This window comes from Pseudophryne corroboree, chromosome 4 (genome assembly GCF_028390025.1).
Source record: "Pseudophryne corroboree isolate aPseCor3 chromosome 4, aPseCor3.hap2, whole genome shotgun sequence".
Classification (NCBI taxonomy): Eukaryota; Metazoa; Chordata; class Amphibia; order Anura; family Myobatrachidae; genus Pseudophryne; species Pseudophryne corroboree.
Window position 1 is genome coordinate 444063780 of NC_086447.1, and position 18936 is coordinate 444082715.

Sequence of the window (18936 nt, forward strand, 5' to 3'; positions counted from 1 at the left end):
TGGCATCCGTGGTCACCATGACCCAGTCCTGTATGCCGAATCTGCGGCCTTCTAACAGATGAGCACTCTGCAACCACCACAGAAGAGACACCCTTGTCCGTGGCGATAAGGTTATCCGCTGATGCATCTGCAGATGCGATCCGGACCATTTGTCCAGCAGATCCCACTGAAAAGTTCGTGCGTGGAATCTGCCGAATGGGATTGCTTCGTATGAAGCCACCATCTTTCCCAGGACTCTTGTGCATTGATGCACAGACACTTTTCCTGGTTTTAGGAGGTTCCTGACAAGTTCGGATAACTCCTTGGCTTTCTCCTCCGGAAGAAACACCTTTTTCTGAACCGTGTCCAGAATCATTCCCAGGAACAGCAGACGTGTTGTCGGGGTCAACTGAGATTTTGGAAAATTCAGAATCCACCCGTGTTGTTGCAGCACTACTTGGGTTAGTGCTACTCCGTCCTCCAGCTGTTCTCTGGACCTTGCCCTTATCAGGAGATCGTCCAAGTAAGGGATAATTAATACGCCTCTTCTTCGCAGAAGAATCATCATTTCGGCCATTACCTTGGTAAAGACCAAGGTGCCGTGGACAATCCAAACGGCAGCGTCTGAAACTGATAATGACAGTTTTGCACCACGAACCTGAGGTACCCTTGATGTGAAGGGCAAATTGGGACATGCAGGTAAGCATCTTTTATGTCCAGGGACACCATAAAGTCCCCTTCTTCCAGATTTGCTATCACTGCTCTGAGTGATTCCATCTTGAACTTGAATTTTTGTATGTACAGGTTCAAAGATTTCAGATTTAGAATAGGTCTTACCGAGCCGTCCGGCTTCGGTACCACAAATAGCGTGGAGTAATACCCCTTTTCCTGTTGTAGGAGGGGTACCTTGACTATCACCTGCTGAGAAAACAGCTTGTGAATGGCTTCCAATACCGTCGCCCTGTCTGAGGGAGACGTTGGCAAAGCAGACTTTAGGAACCGGCGAGGGGGAGACTTCTCGAATTCCAACCTGTAACCCTGAGATACTACCTGCAGGATCCAGGGGTCCACCTGTGAGCAAGCCCACTGCGCGCTGAAATTCTTGAGTCGACCCCCCACCATTCCTGAGTCCGCTTGTAAAGCCCCAGCGTCATGCTGAGGGCTTTGCAGAACCCGCGGAGGGCTTCTGTTCCTGGGAAGGAGCTGCTTGCTGCCCTCTCTTACCCTTTCCTCTGCCTCGGGGCAGATATGACTGTCCTTTTGCCCGCTTCTTATAGGACCGAAAGGACTGCGGCTGAAAAGACGGTGTCTTTTTCTGTTGGGAGGGGGTCTGAGGTAAAAAGGTGGATTTCCCGGCAGTTGCCGTGGCCACCAAATCCGATAGACCGACGCCAAATAATTCCTCCCCTTTATACGGCAATACTTCCATATGCCGTTTGGAATCCGCATCACCTGACCACTGTCGTGTCCATAAACTTCTTCTGGCAGATATGGACATCGCACTTACTCTCGATGCCAGAGTGCAAATATCCCTCTGAGCATCTCGCATATAAAGAAAAGCATCCTTTAATTGCTCTAAAGTCTGTAAAATACTGTCCCTATCCAGGGTATCAATATTTTCAGTCAGGGAATCCGACCAGACCACCCCAGCACTGCACATCCAGGCTGAGGCGATGGCTGGTCGCAGTATAACACCCGTATGTGTGTATATACTTTTTAGGGTAGTTTCCAGCCTCCTATCAGCTGGATCCTTGAGGGCGGCCGTATCAGGAGACGGTAACGCCACTTGTTTTGATAAGCGTGTGAGCGCCTTATCCACCTTAGGGGGTGTTTCCCAGCGCGCCCTAACCTCTGGCGGGAAAGGGTATAATGCCAATAACTTTTTTGAAATTAGCACTTTTCTATCTGGGTTAACCCACGCTTCATCACATACATCATTCAATTCCTCTGATTCAGGAAAAACTACAGGTAGTTTTTTCACCCCCCACATAATACCCCTTTTTGTGGTACTTGTAGTATCAGAGATATGCAAAGCCTCCTTCATTGCCGTGATCATATAATGTGTGGCCCTACTGGAAAATACGTTTGTTTCTTCACCGTCGACACTAGATTCAGTGTCCGTGTCTGGGTCTGTGTCGACCGACTGAGGTAAAGGGCGTTTTACAGCCCCTGACGGTGTCTGAGACGCGTGGGCAGGTACTAACTGGTTTTCCGGCCGTCTCATGTCGTCAACTGATTTTTGTAATGTGCTGACATTATCACGTAATTCCATAAACAAAGCCATCCATTCCGGTGTCGACTCCCTGGGGGGTGACATCACCATTACCGGCAATTGCTCTGCCTCCACACCAACATCGTCCTCATACATGTCGACACACACGTACCGACACACAGCAGACACACAGGGAATGCTCTATTGAAGACAGGACCCCACTAGCCCTTTGGGGAGACAGAGGGAGAGTTTGCCAGCACACACCCAAGCGCTATAATATATATGGGAACAACCTTATATAAGTGTTGTATCCTTATAGCAGCTTAAATATATAAAATATCGCCATAAAAAGTGCCCCCCCTCTCTGTTTTACCCTGTTTCTGTAGTGCAGTGCAGGGGAGAGTCCTGGGAGCCTTCCTCACAGCGGAGCTGAGCAGGAAAATGGCGCTGTGTGCTGAGGAGAATAAGCCCCGCCCCCTATTCCGGCGGGCTTTTCTCCCGTAGTTTGTAATATCTGGCAGGGGTTAAATACATCCATATAGCCTCAAGGGCTATATGTGATGTATTTTTTAGCCATAAAAGGTATTTACATTGCTGCCCAGGGCGCCCCCAGCAGCGCCCTGCACCCTCCGTGACCGTTGGTGAGAAGTGTGTGACAAACAATGGCGCACAGCTGCAGTGCTGTGCGCTACCTTCAAGAAGACTGAAGAGCCTTCTGCCGCCGGTTTCTGGACCTTCAATCTTCAGCATCTGCAAGGGGGGTCGGCGGCGCGGCTCCGGAACGAACCCCAGGGTGAGACCTGTGTTCCGACTCCCTCTGGAGCTAATGGTGTCCAGTAGCCTAAGAAGCCAATCCATCCTGCACGCAGGTGAGTTGAACTTCTCTCCCCTAAGTCCCTCGATGCAGTGAGCCTGTTGCCAGCAGGACTCACTGAAAATAATAAACCTAAAAACTTTTTCTAAGCAGCTCCTTAAGAGAGCCACCTAGATTGCACCCTGCTCGGACGGGCTCAGTATCCTAACTGAGGCTTGGAGGAGGGTCATAGGGGGAGGAGCCAGTGCACACCACCTGATCCTAAAGCTTTATTTTTGTGCCCTGTCTCCTGCGGAGCCGCTAATCCCCATGGTCCTGACGGAGTCCCCAGCATCCACTAGGACGTTAGAGAAAATACACATTATTATTATTATCAGTTATTTATATAGCGCTCCCATATTCCGGAGTGCTTTACAGAGAGAATTTTTGCCCATTCACATCAGTCCCTGCCCCAGTAGAGCTTACAATCTATATTCCCTATCACTTGTACGCACACACACATGCTAGGGTTCATTTTTGTTGGGATCCAATTAACTTACCAGTATATTTTTGGATTGCGGGAGGAAACTGGAGTACCCGGAGGAAACCCACACAAGTACAGGGAGAATATACAAACTCCACACAGTCAGGACCATGGTGGGAATCAAACCCATGACCTCAATGCTGTGAAACAGTAATGCTAACCATTACACCATCCGTACTGCCCAGAGAGTCAAACTTGCCACTTGTGTGCAGTATTATTATTATTATTATTATTATTAACAGTTTCTTATTTAGCGCAGCATATTCCGTTGAGCTTTGCAATTAGAACAACAGTAATAGAACAAAACTGGGTAAAAACAGATAGACATAGAGGTAGGAAGGCCCTACTCGCAAGCTTACAATCTATAGGGAAATAGGCATTGATACACAAGGATAGATACTACCTATTTGCATAATGGTCCACCAGATTGCTAGGTTCTTAATGGGTTATATGATATGATCACCCTGCAATGTTGGCCAAGTGTCAGGAGGTTGTGAGAGTAACGAAAGAGAAAATATGTGATGTTATGTACACTGTACAGAGAGGATGTAATTAGATAGGGAAGCACTGAAGGTTATGTGGGTGGGTCTGGAATTTGGTAGGCTTGTCTGAAGAGATGAGTTTTCAGGGAATGTTTAAAGGTTTGGAGACTAGAGGCGAGTCTTATTGTGTGTGGGAGGGCATTCCACAGAGTGGGTGAAGCCCGGATAAAGTCCTGTAATTTTGAGTGTAAACAAATATTGCGTGTGGATGAGAGACGCAGATCTTGTGCAGAGCGGAGAGGTCGGGTAGGGAGATATTTTGAGATTAGTGAAGAGATGTATGTTGGTGTAGTTTGGTTAATTGTCTTGTATGTGAGTAAAAGTATTTTATATTGAATGCAGTAGAATACAGGTAACCAATGGAGGGACTGACAGAGCGGATCTGCAGACGATGAACGTCTAGCGAGGAAGATTAGCCTTGCAGCTGCATTCAAAATGGATTGTAGTGGTGAGAGTCTATGTTTGGGAAGACCGGTCAGGAGACTATTACAATAATCAATGTGGGAGATAATGCAGTATCCTCTCTCCCCTTGCTTTTATAAAGTAATTTCAGTCTACAGTGCAGTGTTGTGAAATAATTAATTCATCAATAATTAGAAACTGCAGTATAGACTTGGCTAAAATGTAGTTTTAATTGCCTTATAAAATATAAGAGCCAAGTGTTAGTTACAGTCTGCACTGTTACGTGGCATATACTGCACATATTGTTTAATTAGTATGCCATAAAATCACAGTTCAAAGAGTCTTCCTGTTATGTTAACTGGTCTTTAGGTTGACAGTAAGTAGGTCGACACTGTCTAGGTCGACCACAATTGGTCAACAATAAGTAGGTCAACATGATTTCTAGGTCAACAGGGACTCTAGCTCAACATGTTCTAGGTCAATATGACAAAAGGTCGACATGAGTTTTTCAAATTTTTTCAGATTTTTTGAACTTTTTCATACTTTACGATCCACGTGGACTACAATGGTAATGGGAATGGTAACCTGTGCCAAGCGCAGTGGCAGAGGAGCGAGGCACTTTGCCCAAAGCATAGCGAGCGAAGAAAGCCATGCGAGGGTACACGGTGCACTAATTGGGTTTCCCGGTCACTGTACTGAGAAAACGACACCAAAAAAAGTAAAAAAACTCATATCAACCTTTTCTCATGTCGACCTAGTACATGTCGACCTACAGTCCCTGTCGACCTAGAAACCATGTCAACCTACTTAGTGTCGACCAATAGTGGTCAACCTAGACACTGTCAACCTAAATCTAATCTACCTAACATACCACACCCATATTATCTATATACTCTCTAATAGAAAGTGTTTATACATTGCCTGGCCAGTACTATGCATTAAAAATTGTTATGTTTGTAAGGTCAGTTCATGGGTGGCACCACTCCTCAATATTTTTTGGAGTTACTGGATATAGGGGGTAATTCAGAGTTGATCGTAGTAGCAAATTTGTTAGCAGTTTAGGCATAATCATATGCACAGCGGGGGGGGGGATGTAACATTTGCAGAGAGAGTTAAATTTGGGTGGGTTATTTTGTTTCTGTGCAGGGTAAATACTAGCTGCTTTATTTTTACACTGCAATTTAGATTTCAGTTTGAATACACCACACACAAATCTAACTCTCTCTGCACATGTTATATCTGACCCCCCCCCTGCAGTGCACATGGATTTGCCCAACTGCTAACAAATTTGCTGCTGCAATCAACTGAATTAGGCCCATAGTTCGAAAACTTTCTGACGTTGGTCTGTGTTTTGTACCTGCAGTTATTAAGGATTCTCCGAATCTATCACATAGGACCCGCATCAGATATCTTCAATATCTGCCATAGTACCTCCATTTCTGACAGCTGAATCAGCCCCCATAGATTTCTATGGCAGCTGTCAGGCTGTCAGATTTACCCTGGCAGCCAACACCATTTCCAGATGCTATTAGATGCTGTAACTTATGGGCTACAAGCTGCACAAATTACCAGGAGTGTGTTCCCTGCCCAGCCAAACAAGAATGGTTAGAAGCTTGTGCATGTGCAATAGCTCTGCACGGTGATTAGCAATCATTTCACTTCTTACACATCGCAAGACAGGCTCAGCAAATCAACTAGAAAGCATAAAATAAAACCAATCAAAAGTGTAGAATGAGACCTGATCTTTTTGTGGGGAGAAAAAAGCTGTGCTTTCTACAAAGCATGGAACCCAATTATAACTGAATCCTTTCCACCTTTGTCTCGGTTAAATATTGTCCTACAAAGCTAAAATCAAGTTTTATTTTTTTGGGGTGGAAAAGTATGCAATTCAGGCAAGTCACATGCCTAAAATGTACTCACCAAGAAATACCGCTAATAACCCTTTACCACTGTGGCTCAAACCTGGGTTATTGCCGTGACAACCCGGGTCACGGCTTAGTAGAAAAGGATTAATCTGGGTCCAGTGACCCAAGAAATCAAACCCGGCTAGCTTGGAGGGCTGGTCCCGGGAAGGACCCCGGTTACGGGACAGTGTAACGGGTAAGCTGGGTCACCTGACTCAGCTCCTGTTTACATGGGGGGTTCCACAGGGACACTGTTTCCTGCAGCAATGACACTGATCAAGGTATGGGGCTAGTGATGTAGGGGGGTGGAGCCGAAGTCTCTACTTCAGCTCATGCTACTGCTGAGACTCCCAGTGCAACTGCATCCATGCAGGCCCAGCGCTACCCACTCAGAAAAGGGATGCAGTGCAGGTAGCTGCAAGAACCGGACAGGCGCTCGGCCTGCCCTGCACCCCTTTGATGTGCTGTCCTGTCTCCCCCTGCTTCTGCCAGCTGCTGTGCCTATCACACTGTACAGGCAGCAGCGTCGGCAGCTAGAAGCCTCCCCCTACTCACCCTGCAGTGTCCATATCCTGTTCCTGGCCAAAAAGGGGGCGGAGCTAGATGGAACTGGGGGGCGGGGCTACATGGGACCAGGCTGCAGCCTGTTACACAGGATGATGAGATCATGAGCGGCTCCAGCTCCAGCAGCCAGACTTCTTTAGGTGAGTGAATGGAAAGAGAGTGAGCAAGAGAATATGTGTATGTGTATGTGTGTGTGTGTATGTGTGTGTGTATGTATGTATGTTTGTATGTATGTATGTATGCATGTGTGTGTATATATATGTGTATGTGGTGTGTGCATCTGTGTATGTGTGACTGGGCAGTGTTTAAGTGTCACTACTATAGGAGGTGTTGTATGCGTAAGCATCAAAACTACTGGGGGTGTTGTATGCATAAGCATCAGTACTACAAGGGGTGTTGTATGCGTAAGCATCACTACTACTTGGGGGCATTGTGTGTAAGCATCACTACTACAGGGGGTGTTGTGTGTAAGCATCACTACTACAGGGGGTGTTGTGTGTAAGTGTCACTACTACAGGGGTCGTTGTGTGTTTAAGCGTCACTACTACAGGGGGTGTTGTGTGTTTAAGCGTCACTACTACAGCGGGCATTGTGTGTTTAAGCGTCACTACTACTAGGTGGCGTTGTATGTAAGCATCACTACTACAGGGGGCGTTGTGTGTTTAAGTGTCACTACTAAAGGGGGCCTTTTACAGGGGGCGTTGTGTGTTTAAGCATCACTACTACAGAGGACGTTGTGTGCGTAAGCGTCACTGCTACAGGGGGCACTGTCCCTTTGTAAAGTATGGGAGGTGCAAATTTATAGTTTGCAGGGGCCGTCAAACACCCTAGCACCGGCCCTGCATCCATGTGTCATGAAAATGGCTCTGACAAGGGTGAAAGGGGTCAGTCTCCAACTTCTCCAATTCATTGACACAAACTTTTGGCCCCCAAAAAGTGCTATCAGCTTATCCTGCAAAACCATGGGATTCCCTGTAAAAGAGTAAGCTGATATTATGCCATCCTTCTAGGAGCATGGAAATCTTCTCACTATAAATTCCTCAATAATTATCATGAAATGAGAAGCTGCTATAGACATCTGCTGTTGTTGTTTCATCATAATTCAGATAATTAGTGCAAAGAGGGAAGGCCTAAAGCTATATCGCCTTTAACACTAACACTTGTCTGATGCTGTTTCAACCAGCTGTGAGTTACTTCTAATCTACCCAACATTGGAAAGTCTGTATATAGCAAATCATTCTGAAAATAGATCCCAATTAGGAGGTTTAAATGAGAAAAATGTCTGATTGATTTTTATTTTTTAACTCTAAACAACATTTTCAGATAAACAAATTTAAAATGTGAGAGTTACACGATTAATAGTGTTTTAATTATCCTTTATATTTAATAAGGCTGCTGAAGAGTATATACTGTAAATAATTACAATAGGTAAGACAGTAGTTGTGTCTTTAGAAATATGGGTTATGGAAGATCTGGCCATTCAACCAGAGTACCATGTCCAATTTGGCCACAGGTGTGTACTGTTTTGCCACATCAGAAAGATCTGGACATTTAAACTGAGCTCTTACAAGGCACAATTAGCTTGGTTAGATGATGATTGCACACACATGGCCTTACTCAGAGTGAGATGTAAAAACATTTTTTGTTTTTTTGGCCACAAGTAGAAATGTTTTAGAAGATATTATTAAAAGGTTCACAGAATACAATATACACAAAAGACAGGTTGTTATGAAGCAGACTGCAATTATACATGTTATGTATAACTAGTGGTACTACCAGTTGTGGTTCAACAGATCTACTGTACAGTAAAAAAGATAGACAGTCAATAGGTTGACCCAAAATGGTTGATATGTAAATAGTCAACAGGGTCAAAAGGTCAACATGGAAAAGGTAGAGAATAGAAAAGGTCAACAGGTACAAAAGGTTGACAAGGTCAAAAAATCGACATGAAAATGATCAACATAAAAATAATCGACACACGTTTTTTGTGTCAAATTGTATCTTTCACCATATCTGAGCCAAATTAGCGTAACCGTGTAACCTCGTGGGGTTGCTTCACTTGTCATGCTTTGGGCAAGGTTACTATTCCCAATCGTAGTCCACGTGGACAGTAAATGATGAAGTTGAGAATTTTTTTCCAAAATAACTAGTGTCGACCATATGTGTGTAGACTATTGTTGTTATGCACACCAGTGCCAGCAGGAATGTACTGGTGTCTGAACGGTGAGGGATGCAAAACAAATGAACTCACAGACAGACTGGGGAATATGACATTACATACACAGAAGGTGAAAGGGTAACAAAATAAACACAAAGTGAAAAGAGAAGCCCAAAGGCTAAGAAACTGGGTGTCTCTCTAGTATTAGGAATGCTCAGATGGAAAGAAGTGAGATGTAGTGATTTAATACGTAGAGAACCCGAAATGCTGTTGCTAAGGGCAACAGCAAAACCCTAAAGGGTTACCAACGGGTGTGGCAGTAAACTCCTTGGTCAGAGATGGAATAATAGACACAAGGAGAGTCTCCACAATCCTAGTCCTCACTTGCAGTGCACTGGTTCAGCTTACTGCCACTAAACTGACACCTGAACACCTTGCACAGTGAGAAAGGATTTTGGCAGGCAAGTCTGAGAATACAGCCGCAAACTTGCTAGGTTCACAGAGTAGCAAAAGAACCCCAGCAGGTTAAACGACTGACTCCAGTCTTACTGCTAGGTCTGGATTGGCAGAGTGTAATACCAAATCCCAAGGCCTATTTGCAGTAAGCAACAAACAAATACAAAGTTTACACGGTACTAGCTAGCTTTCAGGAACTGACTAACCAACAAAGATTCAGCAGCATCTGCCTAACCTGAGAAGAGGGTTTATATAGCAGGTGCTGTCCACGCCCCACTCAGACCTCACAGACTGTGAGCACAAAAACCAGCACCGGATCCCCTGCCGTGCACAGAGCCTGTAACCACTGCACAGCAAAAGACCCGAACCGGAGTATCAGCTACGCTCAGGTTACTCCGCTAGCACTTGTCTCCCGGTTGCCATGACGACGTGGCAGCACAGAGCAGGAGACCCTAACAGTACCCCCCCTCTGACGAGGGGTCAAAGAACCCCTACCACCGGGTTTATCGGGGAACTGCGAGAAGAAAGAGCGTAACAGTCTGGGGGCATGAAGATCAAAACTGCGCACCCACGACCGCTCCTCCGGGCCATACCCCTTCCAGTGCACCAAAAATGACAGCCGACCCCGAACCATCTTGGAGTCAAGAATCCTTTCAACAACAAACTCCCTCTGGCCACGTATCAGAAGAGGGGAAGGTCTTCCACTGGAAGAAGGATTACTAATCGCCCGTTTTAAAAGGGAACAATGAAATGTATTATTGATACCCAAAGAACGGGGTAGATCTAACTGAAATGCCACCGGATTGATAACCCTAGTGATCTTATAAGGACCGATGAACTGAGGGCCTAACTTATGAGATGGCTGTCTCAACTTCAAATTCTTGGTAGACAACCAGACGAAGTCTCCTAATTTGAAGCTGCAGGGTCTTTTCCGCTTATCAAAAACCCTTTTGGTCACTAATGACACAGACACAAGGGCTTTCTTCACTTTCCTCCAAATACCTCTAAGGACCGAAACCACAGAGGAACCACCAGGTGTGGAGTCCAGGGGGTCAAAAGAATTGGCCTTAGGATGATGCCCATACACACAAAGGAAGGGAGAGATCCCTGTAGCAGAGTGAGCCGCGTTGTTATAGGCAAACTCCGCCATGGACAGATGAGCAACCCAGTCAGTCTGACACTTGGAGACATAACACCTGAGGAACTGCTCCAAGGACTGGTTCACCCTTTCAGTCTGCCCATTAGACTGCGGATGGTAGCCTGACGACAAGCTGACAGAAATCTGGAGATCGGAACAAAATGCCCTCCAGAATTTGGCCACAAACTGGGATCTGCGGTCAGAGACCACATCAAGTGGCAACCCGTGGAGGCGCACAACATGCAGCATAAATAATTCAGACAGGCATCTGGCCGATGGCAGCCCAACCAATGGAACGAAGTGCGCCATCTTCGAAAACCTGTCAACGACAACCCAGATTGCTGTCATCCCGAGGATTTGGGCAAGTCCACCACAAAATCCATTGAAATGTGGGTCCATGGCTCAGATGGAATAGAGAGTGGATGTAATGGGCCAACAGGAACCCCTCTAGGAGTCTTATTTCGGGCACAGATGTCACATGCCCGAACCCACTGATCCACATCCCTAGCCACCGAGGGCCACCACACTGCCCTAGATAGCAACTCCCGAGTTCTGGCAATACCCGGGTGACCTGCCGACTTCTTGGCATGGAATTCCAGGAACACTCGCTGTCTTAACCTAGGAGGCACAAACAAAAGACCTACCGGAAGGTCTGGAGGAGCCTGCTCCTGTGCTCTAAGGACTAATGACAAGAGGTCCTGGGTAATGCCCACTTTAATACATGATGGGGACACAATGGGCAATGGCTCCTCGGTGGTCTCCTGGATTGGAGCAAAACTCTGCGAGAGCGCATCAGCCTTGATGTTTTTTGACCCAGGGCGATATGTTATCAAAAAATTAAAGCGAGCAAAAAACAAAGCCCATCATGCCTGCCTGGCATTGAGGCGCTTCGCTGACTCTAAATATGCCAAATTCTTATGGTCGGTGAGAATTGAGACCACAAACTTAGCCCCCTCAAGCCAGTGTCTCCACTCCTCGAGTGCATCCTTAATAGCCAACAATTCCCGGTTACCCACGTCATAATTCATCTCGGCAGGCGAAAATTTACGGGAAAAGTAAGCACAGGGATGAAGGCGATTATCAGACACCCCCATCTGAGAGAGCACTGCCCCAATACCCATCTCAGAGGCATCCACCTCCACCACAAAAGGACGCTCTGGATCTGGGTGTCGCAGCACCTTGGCCGAGACAAATGCCCTTTTGAGACGGGCAAAAGCCGCTTTGGCCTCACAAGACCAGTGAGCAACATCCGCCCCTTTCTTAGTGAGTGCCACCAAGGGCGCCACTATAGACGAAAATCCAGCGATAAATCGTCTATAAAAATTCGCAAAGCCCAGAAAACGCTGAAGCGACTTCAAACTAGTGGGCTGCACCCAATCCAGGACTGCCTGTACCTTGGAACCCTCCATTTGGAAACCTTCTGGGGAGATAATATATCCTAGAAATGCGATTTGCTGAACTTCAAATTCGCACTTCTCCAGCTTCGCCCCAAGCCGGTGGTCTCTGAGTTTCTGGAGGACTAAGCGTACATGCTTCTGATGTTCCTCCAGGGAATGGGAGAAGATTAGGATGTCATCTAAGTATACAACTAAGAATCTATCCAAATATTCCCTGAGCACATCGTTCATGAAGTCCTGGAAGACTGCCGGGGCATTACAGAGCCCAAAAGGCATCACCAAATATTCATAATGCCCTGAGTGGGTATTAAAGGCAGTCTTCCATTCATCCCCCTCTCTTATTCGGATTAGATTGTACGCACCGCGTAGGTCAATCTTAGAAAAAATGGTGGCAATACGAAGCTGGTCAAACAAGACCGAAATGAGAGGCAGTGGGTATGAGTTTTTAATCGTGATACGGTTCAATTCCCTGAAGTCGATGCAGGGTCGCAATGAACCGTCCTTTTTACCCACGAAGAAGAACCCCGACCCAACTGGAGACTGTGAAGGTCTGATAAATCCCTTAGCCAAGTTCTCCTGAATGTACTCTGCTATAGCCTGAGTCTCAGGACGTGACAGGGAGTACAACATGCTCTTGGGAAGCTTAGCATTCGGCAACAAATCAATGGCACAGTCATAGGGGCGATGGGGAGGTAGTACCTCTGCAACTCTTTTGGAGAACACGTCCGCAAAATCTGCATAACATCCTGGCAATCCTGGCAAACTTAGCTGCGAAAGCCTGACTGGAAGGCTCAAGCAACTCCTGAAACAATCAGTACCCCAACTAAGAATCTCCCCAGAGACCCAGTAAAATTGAGGATTGTGGGCCCTTAACCAGGGTAACCCTAACACCAATGGGGCAAAAGTACAGACAGTCACATAAAAGGACAATTTTTCAGAGTGTGTGGCTCCAATAAACAAAGAAATCTGGCTAGTGCAAGAGGTAATTTTACCCTGGGATAATGGTTCCCCGTTTAACCCACAAATCTCAATTTCCGATGCCAAGGGTACTAAGGGAACAGAGTGTTTCAGGGCAAATTGGCGGTCCATAAAAACCCCGTCGGCCCCACTGTCCACAAAGGCCTCAGTCTTGACAGTTTGACCGAGGATCTTCAAGGTCACCGGAATGATAAAAGTCTTCTTGGGAAATTCTGACTTCTGGCCTGACAGGATATTTCCCATCACCCTCAGGCCCTGAAGTTTTACGGCTTTTCTGGGCATGATACTACCACATGACATTTATTCCCACAGTACAAACATAACCCCTGCTGTCTCCTCCGCGTCTTCTCACGCGAGGAGAGGCTGGTAGCCCCAATCTGCATAGGCTCCTCGGAAAATTCCTCAGAGTCTGAGGTTCCCTTGGGAAAGAAGGAAACCTCGGTCTCCCTTTCAAGCCTGCGCTCTCTCAGCCGTCTATCCACCCGAATGGATAACTGCATGAGCTGATCCAAGCTATCAGGCAAGGGATATTGTACCAGTTGGTCTTTTAACTGGTTAGAAAGACCTCTTCGGTACTGGTGTCTCAGGGCTGGGTCATTCCACTGGGTATCATGGGCCAACCTTCGAAACTCCGTACAATAAACCTCAACTGGCCTTCGCCCTTGCTTAAGGATCGAAATCTGAGCCTCGGCTGAGGCCGTCTTGTCAGGGTCATCATACAACATGCCCAGTTCCGTAAAAAAAAGCATCAACACTTTTAAGCGACGGACAGTCAGGCTGCAACCCATATACCCAGACCTGTGGGTCTCCTTGTAGCAAGGAAATCACTATGCCCACCCGCTGAATCTCCGACCCAGAAGACTGAGGCCTAAGCTGGAAATATAGTTTGCAGCTCTCCTTGAAACAAAAGAACTGCGAGCGATCTCCAGAAAAACGATCCGGGAGATTTACTTTCGGCTCCTTAACCCCTGAAGGTACTGCTGCTGCGGGAGCTCCGCCAGCGGCCTGTGAGGTGTGCATTTTAATGGACAAATCATTAAATTGTCGAGTCAGGACCTGCACCTGATCGACCACCTGTTTCAAAGTATTTTGAGGGGTATGCTCCATATTCCCACAAAATTTCAACAGGAGTATTGGGCTGCTGAATATGTTATGCACACCAGTGCCAGCAGGAATGTACTGGTGTCTGAACGGTGAGGGATGCAAAACAAATGAACTCACAGACAGACTGGGGAATATGATATTACATACACAGAAGGTGAAAGGGTAACAAAATAAACACAAAGTGAACAGAGAAGCCCAAAGGCTAAGAAACTGGGTGTCTCCCTAGTATTAGGAATGCTCAGATGGAAAGAAGCGAGATGTAGTGATTTAATACGTAGAGAACCCAAAATGCTGTTGCTAAGGGCAACAGCAAAACCCTAAAGGGTTACCAACGGGTGTGGCAGTAAACTCCTTGGTCAGAGATGGAATAATAGACACAAGGAGAGTCTCCACAATCCTAGTCCTCACTTGCAGTGCACTGGTTCAGCTTACTGCCACTAAACTGACACCTGAACACCTTGCACAGTGAGAAAGGATTTTGGCAGGCAAGTCTGAGAATACAGCCGCAAACTTGCTAGGTTCACAGAGTAGCAAAAGAACCCCAGCAGGTTAAACGACTGACTCCAGTCTTACTGCTAGGTCTGGATTGGCAGAGTGTAATACCAAATCCCAAGGCCTATTTGCAGTAAGCAACAAACAAATACAAAGTTTACACAGTACTAGCTAGCTTTCAGGAACTGACTAACCAACAAAGATTCAGCAGCATCTGCCTAACCTGAGAAGAGGGTTTATATAGCAGGTGCTGTCCACGCCCCACTCAGACCTCACAGACTGTGAGCACAAAAACCAGCACCGGATCCCCTGCCGTGCACAGAGCCTGTAACCACTGCACAGCAAAAGACCCGAACCGGAGTATCAGCTACGCTCAGGTTACTTCGCTAGCACTTGTCTCCCGGTTGCCATGACGACGTGGCAGCACAGAGCAGGAGACCCTAACAGTACCCCCCCTCTGACGAGGGGTCAAAGAACCCCTACCACCGGGTTTATTGGGGAACTGCGAGAAGAAAGAGCGTAACAGTCTGGGGGCATGAAGATCACAACTGCGCACCCACGACCGCTCCTCCGGGCCATACCCCTTCCAGTGCACCAAAAATGACAGCCGACCCCGAACCATCTTGGAGTCAAGAATCCTTTCAACAACAAACTCCCTCTGGCCACGTATCAGAAGAGGGGAAGGTCTTCCACTGGAAGAAGGATTACTAATCGCCCGTTTTAAAAGGGAACAATGAAATGTATTATTGATACCCAAAGAACGGGGTAGATCTAACTGAAATGCCACCGGATTGATAACCCTAGTGATCTTATAAGGACCGATGAACCGGGGGCCTACCTTATGAGATGGCTGTCTCAACTTCAAATTCTTGGTAGACAACCAGACGAAGTCTCCTAATTTGAAGCTGCAGGGTCTTTTCCGCTTATCAAAAACCCTTTTGGTCACTAATGACACAGACACAAGGGTTTTCTTCACTTTCCTCCAAATACCTCTAAGGACCGAAATCACAGAGGAACTACCAGGTGTGGAGTCCAGGGGGTCAAAAGAATTGGCCTTAGGATGATGCCCATACACACAAAGGAAGGGAGAGATCCCTGTAGCAGAGTGAGCCGCGTTGTTATAGGCAAACTCCGCCATGGACAGATGAGCAACCCAGTCAGTCTGACACTTGGAGACATAACACCTGAGGAACTGCTCCAAGGACTGGTTCACCCTTTCAGTCTGCCCATTAGACTGCGGATGGTAGCCTGACGACAAGCTGACAGAAATCTGGAGATCGGAACAAAATGCCCTCCAGAATTTGGCCACAAACTGGGATCCGCGGTCAGAGACCACATCAAGTGGCAACCCGTGGAGGCGCACAACATGCAGCATAAATAATTCAGACAGGCGTCTGGCCGATGGCAGCCCAACCAATGGAACGAAGTGCGCCATCTTCGAAAACCTGTCAACGACAACCCAGATGGCTGTCATCCCCGAGGATTTGGGCAAGTCCACCACAAAATCCATTGAAATGTGGGTCCATGGCTAAGATGGAATAGAGAGTGGATGTAATGGGCCAACAGGAACCCCTCTAGGAGTCTTATTTCGGGCACAGATGTCACATGCCCGAACCCACTGATCCACATCCCTAGCCACCGAGGGCCACCACACTGCCCTAGATAGCAACTCCCGAGTTCTGGCAATACCCGGGTGACCTGCCGACTTCTTGGCATGGAATTCCAGGAACACTCGCTGTCTTAACCTAGGAGGCACAAACAAAAGACCTACCGGAAGGTCTGGAGGAGCCTGCTCCTGTGCTCTAAGGACTAATGACAAGAGGTCCTGGGTAATGCCCACTTTAATACATGATGGGGACACAATGGGCAATGGCTCCTCGGTGGTCTCCTGGATTGGAGCAAAACTCCGCGAGAGCGCATCAGCCTTGATGTTTTTTGACCCAGGGCGATATGTTATCAAAAAATTAAAGCGAGCAAAAAACAAAGCCCATCATGCCTGCCTGGCATTGAGGCGCTTCGCTGACTCTAAATATGCCAAATTCTTATGGTCGGTGAGAATTGAGACCACAAACTTAGCCCCCTCAAGCCAGTGTCTCCACTCCTCGAGTGCATCCTTAATAGCCAACAATTCCCGGTTACCCACGTCATAATTCATCTCGGCAGGCGAAAATTTACGGGAAAAGTAAGCACAGGGATGAAGGCGATTATCAGACACCCCCATCTGAGAGAGCACTGCCCCAATACCCATCTCAGAGGCATCCACCTCCACCACAAAAGGACGCTCTGGATCTGGGTGTCGCAGCACCTTGGCCGAGACAAATGCCCTTTTGAGACGGGCAAAAGCCGCTTTGGCCTCACAAGACCAGTGAGCAACATCCGCCCCTTTCTTAGTGAGTGCCACCAAGGGCGCCACTATAGACGAAAATCCAGCGATAAATCGTCTATAAAAATTTGCAAAGCCCAGAAAACGCTGAAGCGACTTCAAACTAGTGGGCTGCACCCAATCCAGGACTGCCTGTACCTTGGAACCCTCCATTTGGAAACCTTCTGGGGAGATAATATATCCTAGAAATGCGATTTGCTGAACTTCAAATTCGCACTTCTCCAGCTTCGCCCCAAGCCGGTGGTCTCTGAGTTTCTGGAGGACTAAGCGTACATGCTTCCGATGTTCCTCCAGGGAATGGGAGAAGATTAGGATGTCATCTAAGTATACAACTAAGAATCTATCCAAATATTCCCTGAGCACATCGTTCATGAAGTCCTGGAAGACTGCCGGGGCATTACAGAGCCCAAAAGGCATCACCAAATATTCATAATGCCCTGAGTGGGTATTAAAGGCAGTCTTCCATTCATCCCCCTCTCTTATTCGGATTAGATTGTACGCACCGCGTAGGTCAATCTTAGAAAAAATGGTGGCAATACGAAGCTGGTCAAACAAGACCGAAATGAGAGGCAGTGGGTATGAGTTTTTAATCGTGATACGGTTCAATTCCCTGAAGTCGATGCAGGGTCGCAATGAACCGTCCTTTTTACCCACGAAGAAGAACCCCGACCCAACTGGAGACTGTGAAGGTCTGATAAATCCCTTAGCCAAGTTCTCCTGAATGTACTCTGCTATAGCCTGAGTCTCAGGACGTGACAGGGAGTACACCATGCTCTTGGGAAGCTTAGCATTCGGCAACAAATCAATGGCACAGTCATAGGGGCGATGGGGAGGTAGTACCTCTGCAACTCTTTTGGAGAACACGTCCGCAAAATCTGCATAACATCCTGGCAATCCTGGCAAACTTAGCTGCGAAAGCCTGACTGGAAGGCTCAAGCAACTCCTGAAACAATCAGTACCCCAACTAAGAATCTCCCCAGAGACCCAGTAAAATTGAGGATTGTGGGCCCTTAACCAGGGTAACCCTAACACCAATGGGGCAAAAGTACAGACAGTCACATAAAAGGACAATTTTTCAGAGTGTGTGGCTCCAATAAACAAAGAAATCTGGCTAGTGCAAGAGGTAATTTTACCCTGGGATAATGGTTCCCCGTTTAACCCACAAATCTCAATTTCCGATGCCAAGGGTACTAAGGGAACAGAGTGTTTCAGGGCAAATTGGCGGTCCATAAAAACCCCGTCGGCCCCACTGTCCACAAAGGCCTCAGTCTTGACAGTTTGACCGAGGATCTTCAAGGTCACCGGAATGATAAAAGTCTTCTTGGGAAATTCTGACTTCTGGCCTGACAGGATATTTCCCATCACCCTCAGGCCCTGAAGTTTTACGGCTTTTCTGGGCATGATACTACCACATGACATTTATTCCCACAGTACAAACATAACCCCTGCTGTCTCCTCCGCGTCTTCTCACGCGAGGAGAGGCTGGTAGCCCCAATCTGCATAGGCTCCTCGGAAAATTCCTCAGAGTCTGAGGTTCCCTTGGGAAAGAAGGAAACCTCGGTCTCCCTTTCAAGCCTGCGCTCTCTCAGCCGTCTATCCACCCGAATGGATAACTGCATGAGCTGATCCAAGCTATCAGGCAAGGGATATTGTACCAGTTGGTCTTTTAACTGGTTAGAAAGACCTCTTCGGTACTGGTGTCTCAGGGCTGGGTCATTCCACTGGGTATCATGGGCCAACCTCCGAAACTCCGTACAATAAACCTCAACTGGCCTTCGCCCTTGCTTAAGGATCGAAATCTGAGCCTCGGCTGAGGCCGTCTTGTCAGGGTCATCATACAACATGCCCAGTTCCGTAAAAAAAAGCATCAACACTTTTAAGCGACGGACA